This window comes from Protopterus annectens, chromosome 2.part0, assembly GCF_019279795.1.
Source record: "Protopterus annectens isolate FY-2018-M chromosome 2.part0, PAN1.0, whole genome shotgun sequence".
Classification (NCBI taxonomy): Eukaryota; Metazoa; Chordata; order Ceratodontiformes; family Protopteridae; genus Protopterus; species Protopterus annectens.
The window spans coordinates 975,350,706-975,371,429 of NC_056728.1; the positions used below are offsets into that span (position 1 = coordinate 975,350,706).

A 20,724-nucleotide genomic window follows, 5' to 3' on the forward strand; every position below is an offset into this window, starting at 1 on the left:
TGTCCCTCCAGCACGTTCTATTAATAACCGTGTCAAGGTTTAAGTCTCCTGCCCTTGTGGTTCTGAGGGATCTAGATTTTTTGAGGTGAAGCATATTCATCAAATCAGGGTTTGACATGGCCTTATATGTCAGGCACAGGTCACCTCTGAGCAAGCGGTATGAGACTGAATAGAGCTGGAGTTCTTTCAGTCGGGCAGCATAAGACATATTTTTGAGACCCTTTATCCTTTTGGTGAGGAACTTTTGGGGTCTTTCCAGCTGCTGCAGGTGTCAGGTCAGATACATTCCGAATGGGGCATTGTACTCAATCATAGGTCTAATGAGTGATGAGTACAGGGGGGCGATGACCTCCCTTGATCTAGATGTGAATCCCTTCATGATCAGGTGGGCAATGTAGAAGGTTTTCCTAACCACTTTAGCAACGTGAGTGTCAAACGAAAGGCTACTGTCAACCTGGGCCCCAGATCCCTGATGACTTCTTCTGTGCTCAGTGGATTGCCACCTATATGGTAGCTAGGGGTAACCTTGTTTTTCCCGAAGGGTATGACTATGCATTTCTTGGCATTTAACTTTAGGCCATGGCTCTGGCACCAGTTATCCGTTTCTGTGAGGCCCTTCTGAAGGATATCTGTGTCAGATGTGTTTTCGACTATGGCGCCCAGTTTGCAGTCATCTGCAAACTTTGTCAGCCATAACCCTCCTGTGTTTGCTTGTACTTCAGAAAAGTAGATGCCGAACAAGAGTGGACCCAGGACTGAGCCCTGTGGGACACCACTTGTGACAGGCTTTGAGTCTGACATGGCTCCAGCAACTCTGACCCTGTGGGTTCTATTACTTAGCCAGTTTGCAACCCATCTTGTGATGTATGGGTTTACATTCAAGCTGATGAGTTTTTCGATGATACCTGAGTGGGGTATTGTGTCAAAGGCCTTTGCCAGGTCAAGGTAGGCTGTATGGACTGCCTTTCCCTCATCAATGGCCTTGGTGACTGTCTCGAAAAAGTCAACCAAGTTTAAAAGGCATGATCTGCCTTTGACAAGCCAAACTGGGTTGGATCCAAAGTCTGCAAGTTCCCTATGTCTTTATTTATGAGTTCCATTATGATCCTCTCCATGGCTTTGCAGATAAGGCTTGTCAAGCTAATGGTACGGTAATTTCCAGGGTCGGTGGAGGCACCGCCCTTGTGAAGTGGGACCACAGTCGCCGTGCGCCACTCCTTGGGTATGTATCCTGAGGTGAGGCTAAGATTAAACAGCTGTCCTAACTGTGGGTTTAATTCCTCATTGAGTTCGTGGAGCACACAGCCGGGACACCATCCGGTCCCATGGATGCTGTGTTTTTGCTTTGGAGAGAGCAGTTCTCACCTGGGCGTTGGAGATGTTTGGGGCTACAATCCTCTGGTATAGATATCTCTCCTTTGGGGGAGGGGAGAAGTTTGCACTGAACCTGTCAGCCAGTATGTTGGCAATGTGTGTAGGTTCAGTAATCTTCACATCATTTTGAACTAATTCTGAGCATATCTGGGAGTTTCCTCCTAGGTTTCTAACATAGCTAAAGAAGGCCTTATGATTGTCTTTTGAGTCCTTGGCGATTTTTCTCTCAAAATTTGCCTTGGATGATTTTATGAGAGCTCTTAGTTTTTTTACTTATAATGATCAAAGGTGTCTTACCTTTCAAGGATTTTGCTCTATATTGTAGTAGCTTCCTCCTTTTGTTGTAGAGCTTGTTTATGGCTGGGGTCCACCAGACTGGAAGCTTGCCTTTGGTACAAAGAGTCTTAGTTTTGTTTGGGATTGCCTGATCCATGCAGTCCTGTAGGTGCTGGTAGAAGGCATTTGTAAGTGATTCAGCGGTTTGAGTAATGTTTACCACTGGCTCGGGGCGTTAAAGGAGACCACACTAGTTTTTAGAAGTGTGAAGTCGGCTTTTGAGAAGTTTTTCACTGTGGTCTTTTTTATTTCAGGTGGGGGCGGGATGAGGACCTCCAGCGAGATTAGTTTATGATCTGATCTCACCATTGAGGGGTATACTTCCGGTGTTGAACATTGTGATCCCATGTTCGTGATGATGAGATCAACTATGTTTTCTCCTCTTGTGGGGATGGTGACTAGTTGTTCCATGGCATTTGAGTTTATGAACTCCAGGAACCTTTGGGCTAGAGTGCTTGGGCTTGAGTAGTGTTCCCAGTCTATATTAGGGTAGTTGAAATCACCCAGTATGATGGTGTTTGGAGATACATTTATCCCCTCCATTGTTTTCAGGAAGGCCATGTGAGGTTCCTGAGTTTGAGAGGGTGGCCTGTAGCATGCTACAAATTGCAGAGCAGTCTTGCCTATGGTTAATTGCACCTGGATGGTCTCCGATGCATCGTGCATTGCCACCAACCTTGAGGTGTGGGTGTCCTTTATGAATATGGACACCCCCCCTCCTTTCTTGGTGTTGTCCGGATTTTGGAGCCGGAACGCATGATATGAGGTGAAACCTGCTAGTGCTGGGGTGCTCTCAGGAGCCTTGAACCAGGTTTCTGTCACAGCACAGACATCGATGTCCTCCATACTGAGAAGGGCCTCGAGTGCGTGCATCTTGAGATTGAGACTTCTGGCATTGAGCAGCATTACCCTTAGTTTTTTTACTTTTTTGTGTTCTAGGGTGGTAGGTTTAGAATTTGAGCCTTGCCTAAAAGGCACTATGGGGTGGCAAGAGCCTTTGCCAATATCCGGAAGCCTAGGGGTGACAGGTGCAAGCCGTCCCTTGCAAAGCAGCGTGGCTTGTCCAGCATGTCATCCCAGGCAGACAGACATTGGATCCCCTTTGAATGACACCAGAATTTAAGCCACTTATTAAAGCTGATCATCTTATCACTGTATTGTGGCATCATTCTAGGTGAAGGTAGGATACTGTTCAAGGTCAGGGTCATACCTGCCTGGGCTACATAATCAGAGAGCTCCTCAATGTCTCTTTTCATGTAGTCCAAGGAGGTACGTCTCAGGTAGTTGACACCAGCGTGGACAATGACTGAGTCGTACTTGTACCTGCTGTTGAGAGACCTGAGTGCTTGTGTTATGTGGCGGATTCTAGCGCCTGACAGGCAGCTTACTGTGACCTTCTCCTTACTCAGTCTGGTGAGCGGACGCCAGTGTGTCTGACTATGGAGTCACCTATGACAAGTATGTTTGGTGTTGTATTTGGCCTTAAGGGCAGTGACTGCTTTGCACACTGATTTTGTTGTTTATGTGTTGCTTGTGTGGTGTATTGAGTTTGCAGTTGCTTGGGTGTCTGCTTTGGAGGCCTCTGCTGTTTAGGTAAATTTTTACTCAGAGCCTCCGAGTATGTCTTAGTGTGCTTATGTGTTTGATTCAGTGGTGTGGTTGAGTTATGTGAGACTGGTATTGTGGTGTGTGTAGTTGCATTCTCCTCTTGCCTGGTCTTGCCAGTCCTGAGTTGAGAGAGCTCAGCCTCCAGTCTGGCTAAATAGCTGCATCTCTCACAAGTGTTAGTGTTACGTGGGAGGAGGAGAGGGTTGTCCGTGTACATGAGGCAATTGTAACATTGTCTCAGAATTCCCAGATTCACCAACTGGGCAGGAGAGGACGCCAGCATCTGACCCTTCGACATGCTAGAAAGAATTATGAGTTGGTATGAGACAGAAAAGTAGTGGGCTTAGCAGGGAAGTAGGCACTTCTGGGGGGGTTTGCTAGTGAGAGATTTGTATAATATAGGAGTGCTTGACCTGCAAAGAGAATGCTTACAAGACAAGGGATATGCTTATAAGACAAGTGCTGAGCTTTTTGAGAAGAAAAAGCTATTTGGAACAAGTGCTGCACTTTCTAGTGTAGGTGTAAACTGTTTAGGTTCCTAACAGAGCAGTTCTAAGGGAAAAATTGAAGAACAGACTTTCTGGAGCCAGAAAGAGTTTAACCTTGTTTAACCGGCGCTGGCCGATGCTGCTCTAGTGGCAACTCCGCGCTAAAGCACGTTAAAGCATGCTTGATAGCAGGGGCTGGAAAGAAGCAGGAATAGACCCAAAAGGGAAAATAAAACTACAGTTTCAAGTCAGTAACCACCTCTACGGGGGGCAGGGAAGCTGCTCAATGCTAGTCACTGCCACTGATCAACAGAGAGACCCTCCTTCAGCCCAAGCAAAAATGGCCTCACAGAAACTTTCAAACAGTTCAGGAACAGCAAGCCTGTAACTGAACTTTTTTAACTCTCAGAAAAGTGGGAAAAAAAGCAAGATTTTTTTTTTGTTTTCTAGAGAGATAGCAGAGGTTCACAAGTAATATCAAGTTATAACAGTGCAGTAAATGACCCCACACAAGAGTGCTAGGTCAAGGACAGAAAATATGCAAGGTTTAAGAAAAACGATTTAAAATTAAGTGCAAACAGGAAATTCAGCAAACAGCTTTTGGTTGTGCTCTAAATACAGCTACTAATACAGAAATCAAGTTTAACAAGCCAGAAAATGCTCAAGCTAGGCAGCTATGCAGAAAAACTTAGCAAATAAACAGAGAAAAAATACTTAAAATCTCAAAAGTGGCTCCCTTCTTCTCTCAGCATTTTTTCCTCTTGGAGGGTGCTTCACCAACAGCCAACAAGCCTGAAAAGACGCCCAAACCACGAGGCAACTAGGTTTTAAGAGAGGAAGATGAAGGAGTTATGGAAATGACCCCTAGTGGCGAACATAGGCTAAATTCTTGGCTAGGCTTGTCAGGTCCTCAAGACAATAGCTTAGTAACTTTGCATGATGATAATACACAGTTTAAATCAGAATTTGCCAAACATAAAAATGTTCATTTACCTGTAATGTCCAAGTGTGCAGTCTAAACAGATCCCATTAATTCTTCTAGCAGCCATCTCATATAAAGCTGACCGCTTATCCAAATGTTTTGCACAAAATATACACAATACTTAAACATCAAAATATAGCCATTATCTATAAAACTTACTGCAAAATTCAAGTCACCTATGGCAAATCATATGTATGTATAGTCCCAATGCCACCAATTACAAAAAGTAAAATTCTTATAAAAGTATTAATTTATAAAAAATGCTGCACTAACCTCTTGTTCAACCTTCCATTATGACTGTGAGTTCCACAACTGAGCTGAATTCTGTAGAAAGTGACACATATATAATTTCATAAAAGAGCATACCCACCCCCAAGCAATTAAGCCAAGCCTTGTCTCACCACAGGATGCACCTAGACAATGCCTGAATTTACTACTATGTGATGAATGCATGGATAGATTACACTGGTTAAAACACTGAAATACATTGACATGAATAAGAATTTTTAAACAGCTTAACATTTAAACCTGTCAATACCAAACCAGAAACCAATGCAGTTAGCACCTCATCAACTTGATGGCAATTTTCACCTCTGCTGGCACCCATTATTTAATCCAGTATGTCCAAGATCAAAACACTTAACACATAGCCAAGGATGACTGCAGCAATTTTAGAATAATGAACTTGCAAACCAATTGACTTAGGCTTCTCTTACCACAAACTGAGAATGATGTAACTGTTTTTTTATATATTTAGTCAACCCTTTAGTTAATGTAACAAACTGTAAGAAAATGTGAATTTTCAGTGGATATTGACAGCTACAGAAAATAATAATAAAGCTATATATACATTTGAAGTGCCTTATTTATAGGCCTGTAACAAACTCAGAACAGCTATGAAAAAATAATGTCACTGAAAATCTGCGGGACCACAAATATCAGCTGTCCAAGAGGAGAGTTGTAAAAACAGAGGTTGGCATGAGAGGAAACACATTCATTTTAATGATGTGCTTTCCCTGCAAGAACCAAAACCTCTAAATGTATGAGGTGGGTTAAGCTTACAAAAAATGGCATCTCAAGATGGTCTGCAGGACAAGCACAAAGTACATTAAAGTATTTTTGCTGTTATACTTGATGTAAACATGTCATGGTCTTGCAATGCACTCACCAGTGCACATACTGTTTGTATATACCTTTTGTCGAAGTCTTCTAGGCAAACCCGAAAAGATTTCATCCTTCTGCACAGACAAGGCAGCACATACTCCTCCTCTACTCCCACATATTGCAAGTCCATGCAGATCACCCAAGAGTTACCAGAAAAGCCACTAGCTCTGCTTCCATACAGGGGAGTGATTTTGTCATATGTCACAGGTTCATAGGAGTTGCAAAACAATTAAGCTGCAAGGACATTTCAGCTTTACCGGTACCCACCCTTAAGCCTTTCCTCCCTTTTCAAGAAGGGCCAGGCCATTCATACCAGGGGTGAATTTATGAATACTCAAATAGTTATCCTTTTTAAAGGTAGACAATGTGTCACACTGTTTAACTTAGAAGTTTAGTTTGTTCGAGTGAAGTGGGTAAGCACTGTGTTATAAATCTGTCCCTCCACCATGTTTATTTATTTGTTGGAGTGGATTTATATCTATGGTCCTAGAATTACCTGGGTTGTTTGATTTGTGGATGTATAAGAGTTTTTGGACTACTGGATTAATTGTGCAGAAATTAGAACCCTATCTATCTAGCTGTATGTACTACAGTGCTACATACTTATCATGTGTCACAGAGTTTACTAAGAAATGGATAGCTATGGACCTTCCCTACACTGATCCTGCACATCCCTAGCTACCTTTCATATTGCTTTCTCCCCCTCTGTGCCCCTTTCTCACAACTTTTCTATAACCCCTTTTTTTCTTTTAATGGAATTAGAGTGGAATGTCACTGCTTAATCTCTCTGTCTCCATCAGCCACTGTTCTGCCTAGCAACAAAATAATCAGCCCTGACAAGTCTCAAACCCAGGACCCTGTATAGTACAGTCAGCATAATGTACCACTACACCATTTGAGCTGTTATTGGTAAAACTGAGCCCTCTGTTAGAAAACATATTTAAGAGTATGCATATGCCATTAGTCAACATGACTGAATCGCCTAGAGCCATATTTTACACCGTTGAATGGCTAGCCCTGCCACAACTCGGAGTCTATGATCCGTGTTCTCCTGTCTTGAGGATATTGCATACCACAGTAGATGCCCAAAGTGGTTGGTCTGTACAACTCTTCCCCCTAGAGGGCACCATGTAGAGTCTGTGCTGCTGCCCACAGCTCCATTCATTGGTGAGTTTGAGCTGGAAACACTCAGTATGTTTTTCGGACATAGAAGGAACCCCACAGAGACACAGGGAGAACATGCAAACTCCAAACAGGTGTTGGTCAGAAGTCAGGATTGAACTTTGTACCTTGTGCATGGGAGGCAAATAACTTAAACATTATGCCAACTGGTCTCTGTAACCAGCAAAGCCTCCATGCTGCACTTTAGTAACATGATAACCCTAACCTGGATTGTAAACTTAAAAAAAATGTTCCCATAACACTACTACTACTGCAGAAGACAGATAGCACTCTCATCACTCTGTGCACATGGGCGTACACACTCACACACACAGAATACATCCCCGAACCTAACCATAAACACTCACAGTCACACACACTTAATCCATACCCTTACCTGACCCTTACTCTTAGCAAACAGACACACAGATACAGACAGACAGACACATGCTCAAACACACACACACACACACACACACACACACACACACACACACACACACACACGAACTGAAAAACTCTGTACTTCTGCCTGTTGACCAAAGCAATTATCTACAAATCGGAACCACTACAAAGCACAAAGTATATGAAGATGTAATAACTTGGGTCCAATTGACTATATGGTCATACACAACAGGTAAGAATAGATGGATTCCTATCCCCACTATAGCCAATCACAAATGGAGTGCCACAAGATTCAGTTCTGGGAAAAGTCATTTTTCACATCCTTTTCTTAGATGTCAACACTGTTGGCAACAACAAAAAAAATATGCAGATGACTGCAAAATTGTGAGCATTGCTTTTAATGTCAGACACTATTTCCCTTCAACCATCCTTTCAAAAATCACGAGAGTGGTAAAGTAGAAATAACTTTGCCTTCATTGTCAAAAAAATATGAAGCAGTCTGGCATTTGGCAATTTCCTACCTGGGGATTGTTGATTTCATACACCTGTTGACCAATTGCATATAATCAACCAAATGCAGTCAATTAAACAACAGATGTTTGACAAATGAGCATTTAGACCAAAAGGACAACTATATAAAAACGTGTGTGTGTGTGTGTGTGTGTGTACACACACACACACACACACATATATATATATATATATATACACACACTCACACATACATATATATTTATTGTATGTACACACGACACACACGTGCATGTATATGTATATATATATGTGTGTGTGTGTGTGTGTATGTGTATATATATATATATATATATATATATATATATATATATATATATATATATATATATATATATAAAACAAGTATATCATATAGATATAAAGATATATGATATATCTATTACTAGATAAAGCAGGACAACAGGAACTGGTGCTGATAATGGCTGACCTGAATGCACACATCGGAACAGACAGAACAGGATATGGGGACTGCCTGGGTCCACATGGGTGGAGCTACAGGAATAAAGATGGAGAGGCCACTCTGGACTTCTGTTTGGCAAATGGCTTCAATGCATGGGCACCAGAACCATAGGGCAAGGGGGAGGGAGTAACCCCCCCCACTTTTACAGCTGCAAGACCTGTAACAACATGGAGTTTTTCTTTAAGATGGACCCAACGGAGGACTTGTGTGTGCCACACACACTAACATAATTAAACACAAAAGTGTGCAGAAGAACTGATCACATCATTGCTAGTGCACACTAAGCCTTACATCATTGCTAGTGCACACTAAGCCTTACATCATTGCTAGTGCACACTAAGCCTGCTGCCAGAGTCAAGACCCATGGTAAGCTCTGCTCTGTTTATTCATTTAAGTGCAGTGGTGCTCCATTTAATCATTTATGTGCAAGTGCTCCAGTACTTCATTTAAGTGCTCCATTTAATCATTTAAGGTGTGTGTGTGTGTGTGTGTGTGTGTGTGTGTGTGTGTGTGTGTGTGTGTGTGTGTGCCTGTGTGTGTGGTTCATGACCCATGCCTTCACCACTATGATGAAACATGTTTCATAAATGAACACTTCAAGATACTTTGTATATTGCACACCAGAAAGTACAGATTACATATATTATATCCACATCTATAACTACAGTTATATTTATATCTGCATCTTGATCTACATCCATAGCTATATATCTTTATCTTTACTATGAAGAATAGGGTTTGCAATTATGGCAAAGCTACGAGTCACAAAACACATTCTCTGTCCTAATAATACAAGATTGTATACATATTTAATACCAGCCTCTCTCATATTCTATCTATCCAGTTTAGTTTAATTGTGGAAGATGGAGTAGTTAAAAAAAATCCAAACCTTTGTAAATACAAACTGAAAATGAAAACAAACACACAAACAAATGCACACACATTATATGTATATTTCACACAAGAAATAAAAATAGAAGTTATGTTCTTACCATAACGTTCCATGTTAGTTGTCTTCTTCTCGCCTTCTTCTTGCTGGATGGGTTCGGAGCCGACCTCGGCCCGACTGCCACTCTAAAAGCTCGAGAGTTGGTTCCACCGGCTCGAGGCTCCCCTTATATCCCACAATGCTAGGCGTGAGTTACCTCAGATCTCGTTTGCAAGCTAGGCCCAGCCTATAGTAGTAATGGAATAATTAGTAGCAAAATCCACCTCTATAAATAAAGGAAAAAAGAAGGGTGACCTACATCCTGATCCAGGAAATATGCACAGCAGAGCATATACCTAAGTACAGAGGTGGTAGAAAGAGAGGTCACAATCACAACTCCTCTAGGTCTGTCCAGGCCAGGGGGCAGGAGGGTCGGACGCAAGAAGAAGGCGAGAAGAAGACAACTAACATGGAACGTTATGGTAAGAACATAACTTCTATATGTTAAGTTGTCTATCTCGCCTTCATTCTTGCTGGATGGGACCGGCCCCTAGCACCTTGTCCCGGTGGCCTAACGGAACAGACTCCTGAGAACAGTGGAACCAAAGTTAGCTCTATGCCTAGAAGCTAAATCCAACTTATAATGAGAAATGAAAGTGTGAGGAGTAGCCCAAGTAGCCGCTGCACAAATGGTGTCAATAGGCAGTCTGTCTTGGAAGGCTAAAGAAGTAGCCAAAGCTCTGGTGGAATGGGCCTTAGGTTTATCAGGCAGCTTTTGGTGTCTAATTTCATATACAAGGAAACTCAGAGATGTTAGCCATCTAGATAATGATACCTTTGAAACTGAAAGTCCCTTTCTGCCTTCTGCATAGGAGACAAACAGCTGGTCAGATTTTCTGAATTGTTTTGTTCTATCCAAATAGTACCTCAACTGACGATGAACATCTAGCCAGTGTAATTTTTGTTCAGACCTATTGGAATATTCTGGAAAAAGACAGGGAGGTCAATGCTTTGATTTAGATTTGATGTCGAGACTACCTTAGGCAAAAAGGACGGGTTGTTCGTAAGGATACCCTGTCCTTATGAAACAATATATAAGGAGGTCGACAGCTGAGTGCTTGAAGTTCTGAAACTCTTCTAGCTGAAGTAATAGCTACCAGAAAGAGAGTCTTCCATGATAGCAATTTTAAAGAACAGGAGGCTGCAGGTTCGAAAGGGGGAAGAATCAAAGAAGTAAGAACTAAATTTAGGTCCCAAGGAGAAGGAGGATTTCTTATAGGAGGTCTGAGAAGAAAAACTCCTTTCAAAAGGCTTTGCAAAGCTTGTGGGACATTAAGGCAGACTCAGAAATACCCACATGAAAGTTAGAAATAGCTGCCAATTGAACTTTAAGAGTAGAAGGAGATGAACCTGCATGGAAGAGTTCAGCTAGAAATTCAAGGACTATTTGGATGGAAGCAGTGAAAGGATCTATGTCCCTTCCTTGAGCCCAATATGTGAAGCGTTTCCACTTACTCAAATAAATCTTCCGAGTGGAAGATTTATGGGAAGCTATCAAAATATCTCGAACGGAGTGAGATAATTGAGGAAGCCTGGCTAAGGTTGGAACTGGAGGAACCAAGCAGTGAGGTTCAGAGAGGGGAGAGAGCGATGTAACTGACACGACTGATGGATCAACAGATCTGGAACTAGGTCCAGATGCCACGGTCGCTCAATAGAAATTGATGTAGAAAGGGGAACCACACCTGTCGAGGCCAGTAAGGAGCAATGAGGATCAATGAGGCCTTCTGAGCGATAGCTTTCTGTATCACTTGAGAGATTAGTGGGAAGGGAGGAAATGCATACAGAAGTCCCGGGGCCAAACTTGGACTAGAGCGTCTCTGCTGGGTTGGCCTGGTAAAGGGAATAGAGTGAAAAATTCTCTGCACTTGCTGTTTTGGGGAGTAGCAAAAAGATCGCAGCAAGGCTGACCCCACTTGAGGAAAATTTCTCTCACAACAGAGTCTTTCAGAGACCACTCGTGAGGCATGAGAATAGCTCTGCTCAACTTGTCCGCAATTTGATTGGACTTCCCGGGGATGTGCGTTGCTATCAGAAATCGCTGAGAAGAAATCGCCCATTGCCACAGTCTGAGTGCTTCTCGACACAGGGGGTATGACCTGGTTCCGCCTTGTTTGTTGATGTACCACACTACAGACATATTGTCTGTCTGGATTGCAATCGTTCCCAAGGGAAGAGAGTCTTGAAGGGCTTGCAACGCTAAAAGCACTGCTCTCATCTCTAGAACATTTATGTGCAAGTGGCATTCGTTTGGTTGCCATGTGCCCTGGACCGTCCTGCCCTGATAATGCCCCCCCCCCACCCGATCAGGGAGGCATCCGTTGTCAGAGTAGCAACCGGAGGGGGTGGAACAAAGGGTCTTCCCAACAAGAGCTGAGGGGAAGACATCCACCACATGAGATGATTTCTGCACGCCTGCGTGATCATAATGGTGTGAGACATTGGAAGTTGCTGGTACGACCATTGTGTGAAGAGCATCCATTGAAGGATCCGCATGTGGAATCTGGCAAACGGAAGCAGAGGTATGGCCGCCGCCATAATCCCCAACACCTTCAGAACTAACCTGGCTTTGATTCTGTTGTTGTTGAAAAGGAGCGAGACCAGTTTGTGAATGTCTGCTATTCTCTGATGTGTTAGTCTCGCAGACATGTCCACTGTGTCCAGATTTGCGCCTATGAAAGTAATAGCACGACAAGGCGACAAAACAGACTTTTCGCAATTTATTGAAATGCCTAACTTTTGTGGGCGGCCACAGTGGTGCAGTGGTTAGCATTGCCGCCTCACAGCAAGAGGTTCTCCGGTTTGATCCTCGGCTGGGGTGCCTTCTGTGCGGAGTCTGCATGTCCTCCCTGTGGTCGCGTGGGTTTCCTCCGGGTGCTCCGGTTTCCTCCCACATCCCAAAGACATGCTGCAGGTGGATTGGACACTCTAAATTGGCCCTAGGTGTGCGTGTGAGTGTGCCTTCTGTGGAAGGTTGGGCGCCGGGCTGGCAACTCGACACCGTAAAACTCCACTGCCAATTAATGTGCGGACAAGGTGATCCGCTGTGGCGACCCCTAACCGGGAAAAAGCCGAAAGAAGAAGAAGAAGATTGAAATGCCTAACTTTTGACAAATGCGAAAGGTATAATCTCTGGCCACCAGAAGGAGATGCTTGGTGGGAGCTGTGAGGAGCCAGTCGTCCAAATATGGAAACACCTGGAATCCTTGTCGTCTCAGGTGAGAAGCTACCACTGCCATGCATTTGGTAAACACCCGGGGGGCAGTGGTGAGACCAAAGGGCAGGGCCCTGAACTGAAAATGACTGGTTCCCAGCCTAAAGCGGAGGAATCTTCTGGAGCGTCTGTTCATTTTTATGTGATAGTACGCATCCTGAAGGTCTATAGAGCACATCCAGTTTCCTTTGCCCAAAAGGGGAAGGATGGATTGCAGCATGACCATCCGAAATCTTGTTTTCTTGACTGATCTGTTCAAGATACTGAGATCCAAAATTGGTCTCCAGTCCCCTGTTTTCTTTGGAACTAAAAAGAACCTTGAGTAGATTCCGGATCCTTGCTGGTCTGCTGGAACTGGCTGAATTGCTCTTTTTGCAAGCAGTTTTGAAATTTCCAAAACCGCTAGATCCCTTTGAGCGGGTGGAACATCTGGAAGGGATTTTTTTGATTGGTTTGGAATGCGAAGAAAGGGGATAGAATAGCCTTCGGAAATGATGGACTGTACCCATTTGTCTTGAGTCAGGGATAGCCAGGCTTCTGGGTACAGTGACAATCTTCCCCCGACTGCCTCCGAAGGTGGGCAGTCGGGCAACACCTCAGGGATGCTGAAAGGGCTTGTCAGAGAAGGCTTCCCGATTGCCCTGGTTCTGTGGACCCCCCCTGCCCCTAGGGCGACGTCTACCATTGTTATTCCCGCCTCTGCCTCTGGCGGGGAAACGACTCTGTGCGTCAGGCGAAGTCCCTTGAGATTGTTTACGGAACCACATCTTTCCACCTTTCTGGCCTTTGGGGTAAGGCCTAGAAGGAGTAGAAAAACGGACTCCGACGTCTGAAAGGGTCTTGCCATCAGTTTCGCACCTAGTCAAGGTTTCTTTCACTTGAGGACCAAAGAGAGATGATCCATCAAACGGGGAGTTAGTGAAAGACGTCTTGAAGGGGTCCGCAAAATTGCATAGCCGCATCCAGGCATGCCTACGTAAGGCCACACCTGTCCCTGCGGCCCTACTCGCTCCATCAGCCGCGTAAGAAAGAAGGCGCATGGAGGAGTTGGTTATGGAGTTAAGGGTAGCCAGCTGCGTGTTCATCTTATCTTGAAAACCCGCAGCTGTAGGGTCCTTTAACATTTCACTCGCTTCTTTGATCAAGTCCCTTTGAAGACGAGTAAAATGGCATAGGTAGTTCAGCGAACGCACGGTAAATGTCGCTGACGAGAAACATCCGCTTCCCGTACCTGTCCATGGACCTAGATTCCTTGTTAGGTGGATGGACAGGTACTGAAGGATCAGCTAGCTCCTTCTTAGTGGCAGCAGCTACCACCATAGCATCCACAGAGACTCCTTTTGTCAAGAACTGTTTGTCTGCTGGTGCCGTTATGAATTTGGAGGGTCTCCTGGGAGTGGGGTCCACTGAATCAGGAGCCGTCCATGCCTTCTTAGCAACCACCTGCATGAGGGGGTCAAAGGGGGGGGACACCCAGGAGGTGGAAGGGCGAGAGCCAAACGCCTCAAGATACACAGATTCATCCTCCGAAGGGTTGAGGGCTGGCCAATTTCCCCTCTGCTTCAGGATCTCTAGAATGTCTGCAAATGAGACATCTTCAGAAGGGGAACGGGGGGAACCCTCAGAATCATCTAAATCTGTGTCAGATGTGATGGACTCAGGTGAGTCGATGTGTTTCCTCTTACACTTCCTCTTCCGAGGGGGCTCTTCTGCCAAATCAGGAGAGGCCTCGGAAGAGGATGAAATCCCCACAGGGGTTTCCTGAGGAGCTGGCTCTCTGCAGTCCGGGATGAGGGAGTGAGTCGACTTGACCTGAGGCACCGTAGAGGGAGGGGCGGACGGAGCAGACTGTGGAGTAGAGCCAGGCTCTAACACACTCCGCATGACCTCGAATGCACCCCTGTCAGGCAAAGCCAGAGGTCCCCACTCCGAGAAGCTAAGAACCTCCCTCGGCACCGACAGTGATGGCTCCGAGGCCGATGTCGGAGCCAAACTCACCAGCGCCGAAGCACCGAGAGGGAGAGGGGGGTCGGACAAGGGTCCGATGCCACCCACCCCCTCGGAGCCGACGAGGGAAGTCCGGCGCCGAGATTCTTCCAAGGAAGAAATCGGAGCCGACGATGGAGCCGAAGACAATTGTATCGGCTCCGACGCTATCACAGTCTCGGTTCCAACGCGACCCGGCTCCGAGCTCTAGAGAGTCGAAGGAGGAATATATTGATGGACAGGGGCAGGCATCGACTGATGAGTCGGGCTCTGAAGCATCTGGGCCAGTGCCTCGGACTTAAGAAGTCGACTCACTACCCTCTGAAGGTCATGATCCGACAGCCTCGATGACCTAGAGGAGTGAGATCTTTGGCTCCATTCAGACAGCAGGGGAGATCCTGGAGCCGAATGAACGGAGCCAAGGGATGGTGACCTGGACCTCTTCCTAGTTGTCGGCTCCGAAGGTCTGGTCGGAGCCGACACGGGAATTTCTAATACCTCGGCTCCAGCCGGAGCCGAGGGAACCACAGAAACTGTGGACTGAGACTCATCGGCTCCAGCCGGAGCCGATGTAGGCAGAGGTTTAGAAACTTTTAGTTATGTACTCACCATAACTTCAGATGTTTGGGACCCATCTCGCCTACATTCTGAATGATGGGTTCGGAGCCGATCCCTCGGCTCCGACTCGGCACGCTTATGCCAAAGAGCGAAGTCTCTTATTGGCTGAGCTTACTATATCCCAGGATGCACCACTACCAGTCCCCCAGATCTAGTTTGTCCGCATACATGCACACATGCACGCCCTGCTTATATAACATCGTCAGATGAAACAAGATAAAAACAGTAGAACTCAAAACCGTTCAATCTCTTCTGATCTCCAAGGCAGGGGGAAGGAGGGTGGGTATTAGGAATGTAGGCGAGATGGATCCCAAACATCTGAAGTTATGGTGAGTACATAACTAAAAGATGTTATGTGATCCTATCTCGCCTACATTCTGAATGATGGGACAGCGTCCTAGCACCTGAATCCTGGGTGGCTCACTGGAAAACACTCCTGAGTACCGTGGAACCAAATGATGCTCGTCCTTTAGATGCCACATCCAATTTGTAGTGGGAAATGAAAGTGTGCGGGTTGGACCAAGTAGCCGCAGCACAAATTTCCGATATAGCGAGCTTGGAATGAAAGGCTATAGAAGTAGCCATAGCTCTGGTAGAATGAGCTTTGATAGATGTTGTAAGTTGCTTATTCAAGAAGAATAGGCCTGAGCTATGCAATCTCTGATCCATTTTGAGATAGTGGCTTTTGTGATGGTTTGGCCCAATTTATTATCTGAGAAGGACACAAACAACTGGTCTGACTTACGAAGTTGCTGAGTCCTGTCTAAATAGAAGCGTAATTGCCTGTGAACATCCAATTTATGGAGAGTGTATTCTGCTTCATTGGAGAATTTTGGAAAGAAAACTGGTAGCTCTAGAGATTGTTGAAGACAGAAACTAGAACAGACCTTTGGGACAAAGGATGGATTAGGCCTAAGTGATACTCTATCCTTGTGGAAAATCAAGTACGGTGGTTTAATAGACAGGGCTTGAAGCTCTGAAACTCTTCTTGCAGAAGTAATAGCCACTAAGAATGCCGTTTTCCAAGACAGATATTTTAACTCGCATGTAGCAGCCGGTTCGAAAGGGGGAGATGTTAATGCGCGAAGCACTAAATCAAGATCCCACGGAGGTGCAGGATGAAAAACTGGTGGTCTTAATAGACTCGCACCTTTAATGAACGTTTTGCATAGTCTGCTGCTCATCAAAGGAGGATCCGTGGATTCGTGGAATTTAGAGATAGCCGCTAGTTGGACTTTAATAGTTGAGACAGAAGATCCCTGATTAAACAGGGATGTTAAGAATTTCAAAACCTCTGGGACAGGAGCAGTGATAGGGTCTAAGCCCTTGAGTTGAGCCCAGATAGCAAACCTCTTCCACTTACTGAGGTACAATTTGTTAGTGGTGGGTTTGTGGGCAAGATAAAATGTGAACAACTTCCGGATCTAGTGTGTGCCTTCTAACTAAGGTCGGAAGTGGAGGAGCCAAGCTGTCAATTTCAAGGATTGAAGGGACTGATGCCAATGTCCCGACTGATGGATTAGCAAGTCCGAATCAGGTCTAAGGTCCACGGATCGTCCACTGCATGCTTCTTCAGGTAAGGAAACCATATCTGACGAGGCCAGTATGGGGCAATCAGAATCATTAAAGACCCCAGTTGAGAAGCTTTTGAATAACTTTGGGAAGAAGTGGAATTGGAGGAAAGGCATAAAGTAGCCCTGTTGGCCAAGGTTGTGCTAGAGCATCCATGGCTGGTACTTCTTGATGTGGGATCAAGGAGAAGAACCTTTGGCACTTGGCGTTTTGTGGAGTTGCAAATAGGTCGCAGCACGGCGTCCCCCATCTCTTGAAAACCTGGGCTGCTACTGTGCGGTTTAGAGACCATTCGTGAGGAGAGAGAATTGTCCTGCTTAATTTGTCCGCCAATACATTTGACTTTCCCGGGATGTGGGTCGCTACCAAGAAACGGTTGGTAGCTACAGCCCATTCCCACACTCTCATGGCCTCTCTGCAAAGGGGGTACGATCTGGTCCCTCCTTGTTTGTTCAGATACCAGACCACCGACATGTTGTCTGTGTGGATGGCGATGATGCCCTGAGGAAGAAACTTGTGTAAGGCCTGTAGGGATAGAAGTACAGCCCTCATCTCCAACACGTTGATGTGGAGAAGAGCTTCGTCTGGAAGCCAGGAGCCCTGAACTAGCCTGCCCAGACAATGCCCCCCCCCACCCTATCTGGGAGGCATCTGTCGTCAGGGTAACCACTGGAGGGGGGAGGACAAAGGGTTTCCCTTGATCCAAGTTGGATGTCTGAAGCCACCAGCGCAGGTCCCCTTTGCATATTTCCGTAATCATGATGTGATGATTGAGGGGAAGATCCTGAAAGGACCATTGAGTTGACAAGAGCCACTGAAGAATCCTCATGTGTAATCTTCCTAGAGGAACTAAAAGAACTGTGGCAGACATTGAGCCTAAAACCTGTAGAACCATCCTGGCTGGGGCTTTGGATCTCGAGATCAGAGCTTGAACTTGGCTCTGTAAAGTTCGGATCCTTTCGGCAGGAAGAAAGACGCGCATCAATCTTGAGTCTATCTCTGCTCCTATAAACTTTATGCGTTGAGAGGGCAGCAAGACAGACTTTGACCAATTGAATGTAATCCCCAGGGAAACACCCAGGGAGATGGTGGCTTTGAGGTTGTCCATTAGTAGATGCCTGGTGGTGGCAGTCAGGAGCCAGTCGTCGAGATAGGGAAACACTTGGAATCCAAGACTTCTCAGGTGAGCCGTCACTACTGCCAAACACTTGGTGAACACCCTGGGGCTGTGGTGAGACCAAAGGGCAGAGCGCAAAATTGGTAATGACTGACTCCCAGGCTGAAGCGCAGATACCTTCTGGACGCCTGATGTATCGGTATGTGATAATAGGCGTCCTTGAGGTCTATGGAGCACATCCAAACATCCTTCTCCAATAATGGGAGAATGGATTGTAACGTGACCATTCGGAATTTGGATTTCGTGACGGATTGGTTCAGTGTGCTGAGATCCAATATTGGCCTCAGGTCCCCTGTCTTTTTTGGCACTAAAAAGAACCTGGAGTAATTTCCTGATCCGATCTGGTCTGTGGGGACCGGTTGGATGACTCCTTTTCTAGCAGCTTTAAAGCTTCTGCGGCTGCTATTTCCCTTTGACTGGGTGGTGGGTCCGGGATTCTCTTGGGCGGTGGGGGTGAGTATGTGAATGGGATGGTGTAACCTCCGGCAATGATCCGAAGCACCCATCTGTCCTGAGTGATTGACTCCCAGGCTTTTAGGTGCTTGGCAACGCGACCCCCGACTGGCTCCGGAGCAGCACAGCCGGGCAATCCCTCATGACGTGTGGGAGGCTGAAGAGCCACGAAAGGATTCGCGGTCTCCAGAATTGCGGGGCCCTCTGCCGCCTCTGGGACGGCGTCTCCCTGAAAAATTTCCCCGTCCTCTGCCTCTGGACGGGGAATCTTCCTGCTGTTGGGAGAAAAACTTGCGAGATTTGCGGAACCACATTTTCCCGCCGACTTTAGCCTTGGGGTAAGGCCGAAGGGAGTGGAATAACGGGCACCTACGGCAGATAAAGTTTTTCCCTCTTGCTCACAGCGGGTAAGGGTGTCTTTCACCTTGGGTCCAAACAATGAGGACCCATCAAAGGGAACGTCGGCGAAGGAAGATTTGAAGGCCTCCGCAAACTGACACAAGCGGAGCCAGGCTCGTCTACGTAGAGCCACGCCTGTGCCTGCCGCTCTACCCGCCCCTTCGGCCGCATAGGAAATGAGCCTCATGGACGAGTTAGAAATTGACGTAAGGATAGCCAACTGAGAGCTAACCGACTGGGCTAGCTGCTCAGGTAGGTTACCCGAGAGGGAATCTGACAACTCCTTGACCAGATCCCTCTGAAGCCTGGTAAAATGTGCCAAATAATTCAGAGACCTTAAGGTAAAGGCCGCTGAAGTCAGGGTGCGCTTCCCGTACCTGTCCATACTCCTAGACTCCTTATTAGGAGGATGGACGGACGTTGAAGCCTCTGCCACGTCCTGTTGTGTAGCAGATGCCACCACCATGGCATCTACAGCCACGCCTTTAGTAAGGAACTCCTTCTCGGGGGGAGCAGACAAAAATTTATTTGGACGAGAAGGGACTGGTTCCACGGTATCTGGATGTTCCACGCCCTTGACAAACTAAATCCAGAAGCTCGTCGAAGGGCGGAGACACCCAGGAGGCGGAGGGCTGAGCTCCAAAGGCCTTGAGGAGCACTGACTCGTCCGCAGAGGGGGGTTTGGATATCCAGCCGCCTCGTTGTTTGAGGATCTCTAAGATGTCTGCGAATGAGACATCATCCGAGGACGACTTCGGGGACCCCTCTGCATCATCCATATCAGTGTCTGATGTAATAGACTCGGGGGAGTCCACGTGCTTCCTCTTGCACGATCTCTTCCTTGGGGGTTCCTCTGAAGACAACTCCGAAGAACCCTCAGGAGGAGGGGAACCCCCACTGGGGGTAACCTCAGGCCTCGGGGCTCCGCTGGCTACAGACAGGGGGACTGCCAAAGACCCAGTCTCCACGCCCAGGGAAGGTGCCGGTAAAGCCGGAGAGATGGTTGAAGAGGACTTGGCCAAGGCACTCCTCATGGCCCTGAAAGCCGGACCCCCAGAATCCTGGGAGTGTCCGGTCTCCGGAGCCGTGATAGCCGACGGAAGTCCCGCAGCTGAAGCACCGAGGGGGAGGCTCGGAACCGAAAGCATAGGTCCCGAAACATCACCCCCGGGTCCAGCCGAAGAAGTCCGCGTACCAAACTCGGACCCGAGGGCCCGGGTTGGAGTAAGGGTCGGAGCCGACCCTGAGATCTCCACCGGCTCCAACAGCACCTGCTCCGCCGGAGCCGAAGCAGTCGGAGGAGGAATAGCAATGGGGTGGGCCAAGGTCATCGGCTCGAAGCCAACTGGGTCGGAACGAAACAAATTTTTGGAAGACTGGGGACTGGAACAGTCTTTGGAGCACCCTGTCTATATCAGAATCCGACATTCTCAAGACCGAGAGGAAACAGAACGGGTTCGAGAAGGCCTCTCCATCGGCCCCAAAGGGCTAGGGGACCCGGCTCGGCGACTCGATGAGTATCGGCGCCGAGGAATACTCACACCAGATTCCATCGGTGCGAGGTAGACTTCGGCGCCGAGGAGGAAGTGTCTGAGCGGCGACCTTGTCGGCTCCGAGCAGCGGAGCCGGCGAAGGTGACTTCCGCCTCGATGCCCCAGCCATCGGCTCGAAGCCAGAGGAGTCGATACTGGTGGCATCGAGGCAGACCGTTCCGACCTCGGCTCCGAAGTCTTTGGAGCCGAAGGAGAGGCCTGCCTAAGTCTCTTGGCAGTCGGATCCGACGGACTGGTCGGAACCGAAGCCCT

General features: G+C 46.8%; 1 protein-coding gene across 1 annotated transcript in view; it reads right to left on the reverse strand.

Annotated features, from left to right (window-relative positions):
• LOC122793328 (protein RUFY3-like) overlaps positions 1-20,724 on the reverse strand; it is a gene marked incomplete in the record, with an annotated part of 2,132,439 nt that overhangs the window by 1,942,769 nt on the left and 168,946 nt on the right.